Source organism: Thunnus thynnus, chromosome 6 (assembly GCF_963924715.1).
Source record: "Thunnus thynnus chromosome 6, fThuThy2.1, whole genome shotgun sequence".
Taxonomy (NCBI): Eukaryota; Metazoa; Chordata; class Actinopteri; order Scombriformes; family Scombridae; genus Thunnus; species Thunnus thynnus.
In genome coordinates this window covers 3,270,090-3,276,825 of record NC_089522.1, presented here as the reverse complement: position 1 = coordinate 3,276,825, position 6,736 = coordinate 3,270,090, and the positions used below count along the sequence as shown (strand labels likewise).

Below are 6,736 nucleotides of genomic sequence, written 5' to 3'. Positions count from 1 at the left end.
TTGTATAACATATGGCCAATTGCTGTTTTAATCTATGCTCATTATGAATTTATTCATATCATCCTATATACATACAGACGCTTGACAAATTCAAGGAAAAGCTGGTCCAGGTCTGAATGCTTGACCCCTACAGTGAGGGGATCTGGTGGCTCTGTTATGCTGTGGGGGGCATTTTGCTGGCATGGTTTGGGTCCACTTGTCCACTCAGAGGGAAGAGTCACTGCAAATCAACACAAAGTTGTTCTGAGTCATCACCTTTATCCTATGATGAAACATTTCGTAATGGGAGGGTTGAAAAGGGAATGGCAGACAAAACAGGTAAATGGAGCCACCAGGAACGTTTCAGGTAAGTTTACTGTACCAAGTTATAAAACATGAACATAAAATGCAGTGCAATTATCATCAGTATCTCAAGATTTCACAGTCTTTCAGCAGAACTTGAATTGAAAGTGTCCATGAGTGTAATGTCCCTTTAATGTCTTTGCGATATCAGTCAGCGCGCTCAAGTCAATGTTTTATGTCAAGTCAGGGGGAAAAATTCAAGTAGTCGGATGTGTGGTGGTCCTACCACACTGATACTTGAGTGGAAGCAAAAAAAGATACCAGGTCCTCTTCTCAGGTCTCGGTTCCTCACTCCTTAGGTTAAGAAGAGATCTCACTGGGGGCTCGCCATCTCCCATCCACAGGGAGAATCCAGATCCAGTTCTCTTGTTCTCAAAAAAACCCAGCCTGCATGAAGACAGGACTGTTATTTTCATGACGTCACTACTTTTCTCTAATGGCCATAGTAATATAATAATTCTCCACACATTACTGTAGCACAATAATGATTAAATGAATTCTCTCTTTTAACTGTACAGTTGTTGTTGTTTTTTTATCTCAATGTAAGTATTTCCCACATTTTATACATTTTTTTCAACCTTTTTATACATTTTTAATCAACCTTTTAAACATGAATTTAATCAACATGAATTTTAGCTGTTAACCCATGAATTATGATGTTTTAACTTTTAGTTATAAATGAACTTATCCATCAGTTTCATCATACAAGGTATCTCAATATAACTACACACACACTATCAAAATAAACATCATACCTTACTCCTTCTAAATTATCAGAGCAATAATATTCAGTTTTTAACTCTTAAGATAGTTAACAGAAACAGTGAGCAGCAGTGATAAGCCAAGTTCAAGCGTTTATGGAGCACAGACACGTTTTCTGCCACCTCACACATCAACTCACAGTGTGGCTAATACAGTTAGCATGCGCTGGCGCTAATTAGCTCGGCAACTCACCAAGAGATAATGCCAAAAGTACTACTACTCCTGGCTCGCGGACCCTCGCACACCTCTGACGTCTTCAGAAGAGTATTTTATCTCATGGATATGTTAATAATCGCTGTTCTAACTCTCTATTTCTCATCCACTCCGACCGCTGCTGTTTTACCCGCACTGCAACTCACTGACTTCTGCGTAAAGAGAGGGTGGGACTTAACTCCCTCTAACCAATCATAGGTTTGCTCTAGTTGATATGACAAATAAGGACTGTGTGTGTAAAATAAGTCATTGACAGATTGATTAACAAATGAAAATGAGATAAATAAGGAAACTATAGAAAAATAAAGATATAATTGGACCCAATTCTCTACTGGGTTACAAGTACTTTAACACGTACACTGTTTGCCTGTTACAACTTGTCGTGGATTTAGTCCTGTTCGGGACATGTCTGCAGGCAGTCATCTCAGTCAATTGCGCCCCGCGCAGCGCAGATGTACGTAAACGTACATAAATATATATTCACGTATATAAATATACATAAAAGTACATAAATATACATGGACGGACATAAATATACATAAATCTACATTCACGTACATAAATATACATAAATGTAGATAAATGTATGCATGCAGTGAAGAAAGAAAGCAAGAGGATAGAAAAGAAAAGAAAAGAAAAGAAAAGAAAGGAAAGAAAGAAAAAAAGAAGCAGCTATATATACAGGCTCTGAAGCAACCAGGCTGCCTGAGCCTCCCATACCAGCACGACAGACTAGGCCAGATCTATGCACTGGCAGGGCCCCCCGGTGTCATGCATCGCGAGCTTGAGCTCAGCTGTGCACCGCGAGCTCGAGCTAAGCGGTGGACCGCGAGCTCGAGCTCAGCCATGCATGACACCTGGCGGCTATCGAGGACTCCCCTCGGCTGCAGACCGAGGCGACGGCTGCCGCATGCTGCCGCGGTGCATCAGAGCCTCCACGTCTCCTGTGAGGGAGTGTGGAATGGAGATTGATGGCAGGAGGGGGTCCTATTTATAAACTCGGTTCCAAGCCTTGACGCTGTCATTGATGACGTCAAATAAGCACTGCTGTCAACTGACAACTGATGACACATCAATATGGACATCCTCCGTGATGTCACATAGCCGTCACGACCAACATAAGATGAAATGAAAGAGTAAAATAAACATCTGAAACTCAAATTCATTGATAAATAGAATATTTCTCACAACAACAGGTGGAGTTAAGGGAAGCTTGATTGATGCCAATCACAACAGCTCCTCTCATAAGCAGCAGGCAGTTTAATGAGCCAAGAGCTCCGGAGAAAACTCTTCTTCCCAAGATAAAAAAAAATATACACTTCCCTAAATATGACTATACAGCCCGAGCACACCGAATATTAACAGACAGCACCCACATTTATACAGTATGCCAAATATGCTTTGGAGGTAAGATTTGAATTTCGGTCGCAGGAGACACTGAAATTCCTGTCACCACGTGCAGTGTGCACATTGTTAGCAGACAATTAGCATATAATGTACAAAATATTACATGAAACCAGCAGGTTCTTGTAAATATTCCTTTTACACAAGTAATCAACTTTAAATCATTCCCAAATTGTGTCAGTAATGTTACTAGGCTGTATGATCTGTAAACGGTGTAACTTAGGAAAAAATTGTCATAGAGTTAATATTGGATCATGAGGATGTCTTGTCATACTATGGGAAAACTGATGTCCTCCTGAGTGATGTATATCTCAGCAAAGGAGCAATTATGTGTTCTGATGTCAATTGTAATGGACATTTCTCACCCCAAAGCCCTCTGTGCTATGTGTGATGGTATTGTGGGAGCTGTGTATGAGGCCGGAAGATAATACTTTGCCTACTTCTTCCACCACCGTAAAAACTTGTGTTATAGTATACAACAAAATACTTATAACACGATATAGGCTAGTTTTAGTGTTATAGTGATGTGTGTCTGTGGTGCTGCATTGATTGGTGCCATTGATAGTAAGTGCTCCTCTTCTCCAGATGGAGGCAGTGTGGGCCAGACTAAGCAGCATTGCTTTCTGAGGTTTCTTCCTGGAACATGAAGCTGTCACAGCTGTTTGTTGTAAAGTGTGCAGAGTGTAAAAAGACTGGGTCCCGCTGTATCGCTCAGGCTGCACTACAGCGTCTATTCACAGGCGCCATCCAACTACTGAGCGGCACGGGGGCTTTGACCTGCTCCGTTTCCGACCTGGGCCGGTGCACCCCTCCTCAGACCACCTGGTGGTCCCGAGCTCCCCCAGGAGCACCATATCCATACCCAACTTAGTGCGGACACCCCATCGACATAGTCCGCTGCAGTTCAGAGCTCCTGAGCTCAAGCCATCCTCCAGCCTCAGCCTCCCGGTAACTTGGGTTACAGGCGCGCGCCACCGCACCCGGCCAGAGAAACCTGATTCATCCGAGTTTTGGGATTTAACAAAAGTCATGTCGCCAACAAGCACGTTCCAGCGCCATCTAGCTTCCAAAATGCCAACTACAGTGTTGAAGGTTCATCAAACAGGTCAACACTTTCCCAAAGATCACTCACTGATAATGTCTCATGTTTTGAATAAAGATACATAGTTGTATAACATATGGCCAATTGCTGTTTTAATCTATGCTCATTATGAATTTATTCATATCATCCTATATACATACAGACGCTTGACAAATTCAAGGAAAAGCTGGTCCAGGTCTGAATGCTTGACCCCTACAGTGAGGGGATCTGGTGGCTCTGTTATGCTGTGGGGGGCATTTTGCTGGCATGGTTTGGGTCCACTTGTCCACTCAGAGGGAAGAGTCACTGCAAATCAACACAAAGTTGTTCTGAGTCATCACCTTTATCCTATGATGAAACATTTCGTAATGGGAGGGTTGAAAAGGGAATGGCAGACAAAACAGGTAAATGGAGCCACCAGGAACGTTTCAGGTAAGTTTACTGTACCAAGTTATAAAACATGAACATAAAATGCAGTGCAATTATCATCAGTATCTCAAGATTTCACAGTCTTTCAGCAGAACTTGAATTGAAAGTGTCCATGAGTGTAATGTCCCTTTAATGTCTTTGCGATATCAGTCAGCGCGCTCAAGTCAATGTTTTATGTCAAGTCAGGGGGAAAAATTCAAGTAGTCGGATGTGTGGTGGTCCTACCACACTGATACTTGAGTGGAAGCAAAAAAAGATACCAGGTCCTCTTCTCAGGTCTCGGTTCCTCACTCCTTAGGTTAAGAAGAGATCTCACTGGGGGCTCGCCATCTCCCATCCACAGGGAGAATCCAGATCCAGTTCTCTTGTTCTCAAAAAAACCCAGCCTGCATGAAGACAGGACTGTTATTTTCATGACGTCACTACTTTTCTCTAATGGCCATAGTAATATAATAATTCTCCACACATTACTGTAGCACAATAATGATTAAATGAATTCTCTCTTTTAACTGTACAGTTGTTGTTGTTTTTTTATCTCAATGTAAGTATTTCCCACATTTTATACATTTTTTTCAACCTTTTTATACATTTTTAATCAACCTTTTAAACATGAATTTAATCAACGTGAATTTTAGCTGTTAACCCATGAATTATGATGTTTTAACTTTTAGTTATAAATGAACTTATCCATCAGTTTCATCACACAAGGTATCTCAATATAACTACACACACACTATCAAAATAAACATCATACCTTACTTCTTCTAAATTATCAGAGCAATAATATTCAGTTTTTAACTCTTAAGATAGTTAACAGAAACAGTGAGCAGCAGTGATAAGCCAAGTTCAAGCGTTTATGGAGCACAGACACGTTTTCTGCCACCTCACACATCAACTCACAGTGTGGCTAATACAGTTAGCATGCGCTGGCGCTAATTAGCTCGGCAACTCACCAAGAGATAATGCCAAAAGTACTACTACTCCTGGCTCGCGGACCCTCGCACACCTCTGACGTCTTCAGAAGAGTATTTTATCTCATGGATATGTTAATAATCGCTGTTCTAACTCTCTATTTCTCATCCACTCCGACCGCTGCTGTTTTACCCGCACTGCAACTCACTGACTTCTGCGTAAAGAGAGGGTGGGACTTAACTCCCTCTAACCAATCATAAGTTTGCTCTAGTTGATATGACAAATAAGGACTGTGTGTGTAAAATAAGTCATTGACAGATTGATTAACAAATGAAAATGAGATAAATAAGGAAACTATAGACAAATAAAGATATAATTGGACCCAATTCTCTACTGGGTTACAAGTACTTTAACACGTACACTGTTTGCCTGTTACAACTTGTCGTGGATTTAGTCCTGTTCGGGACATGTCTGCAGGCAGTCATCTCAGTCAATTGCGCCCCGCGCAGCGCAGATGTACGTAAACGTACATAAATATATATTCACGTATATAAATATACATAAAAGTACATAAATATACATGGACGGACATAAATATACATAAATCTACATTCACGTACATAAATATACATAAATGTAGATAAATGTATGCATGCAGTGAAGAAAGAAAGCAAGAGGATAGAAAAGAAAAGAAAAGAAAAGAAAAGAAAAGAAAAGAAAAGAAAGAAAAAAAGAAGCAGCAATATATACAGGCTCTGAAGCAACCAGGCTGCCTGAGCCTCCCATACCAGCACGACAGACTAGGCCAGATCTATGCACTGGCAGGGCCCCCCGGTGTCATGCATCGCGAGCTTGAGCTCAGCTGTGCACCGCGAGCTCGAGCTAAGCGGTGGACCGCGAGCTCGAGCTCAGCCATGCATGACACCTGGCGGCTATCGAGGACTCCCCTCGGCTGCAGACCGAGGCGACGGCTGCCGCATGCTGCCGCGGTGCATCAGAGCCTCCACGTCTCCTGTGAGGGAGTGTGGAATGGAGATTGATGGCAGGAGGGGGTCCTATTTATAAACTCGGTTCCAAGCCTTGACGCTGTCATTGATGACGTCAAATAAGCACTGCTGTCAACTGACAACTGATGACACATCAATATGGACATCCTCCGTGATGTCACATAGCCGTCACGACCAACATAAGATGAAATGAAAGAGTAAAATAAACATCTGAAACTCAAATTCATTGATAAATAGAATATTTCTCACAACAACAGGTGGAGTTAAGGGAAGCTTGATTGATGCCAATCACAACAGCTCCTCTCATAAGCAGCAGGCAGTTTAATGAGCCAAGAGCTCCGGAGAAAACTCTTCTTCCCAAGATAAAAAAAAATATACACTTCCCTAAATATGACTATACAGCCCGAGCACACCGAATATTAACAGACAGCACCCACATTTATACAGTATGCCAAATATGCTTTGGAGGTAAGATTTGAATTTCGGTCGCAGGAGACACTGAAATTCCTGTCACCACGTGCAGTGTGCACATTGTTAGCAGACAATTAGCATATAATGTACAAAATATTACATGAAACCAGCAGGT

General features: G+C 41.8%; 2 long non-coding RNA genes across 2 annotated transcripts; both read right to left on the bottom strand.

Annotated features, from left to right (window-relative positions):
* On the bottom strand, window positions 1-3,151 carry LOC137184032 (uncharacterized). Its single transcript, XR_010928604.1, has 2 exons — window positions 1,676-3,151; window positions 1-729 (listed from the first exon to the last, which is right to left on the bottom strand). It is a non-coding gene; the product is annotated as an uncharacterized lncRNA (long non-coding RNA).
* Window positions 3,152-3,888: 737 nt separating this feature from the next.
* On the bottom strand, window positions 3,889-6,736 carry LOC137184031 (uncharacterized). Its single transcript, XR_010928603.1, has 2 exons — window positions 5,564-6,736; window positions 3,889-4,617 (listed from the first exon to the last, which is right to left on the bottom strand). It is a non-coding gene; the product is annotated as an uncharacterized lncRNA (long non-coding RNA).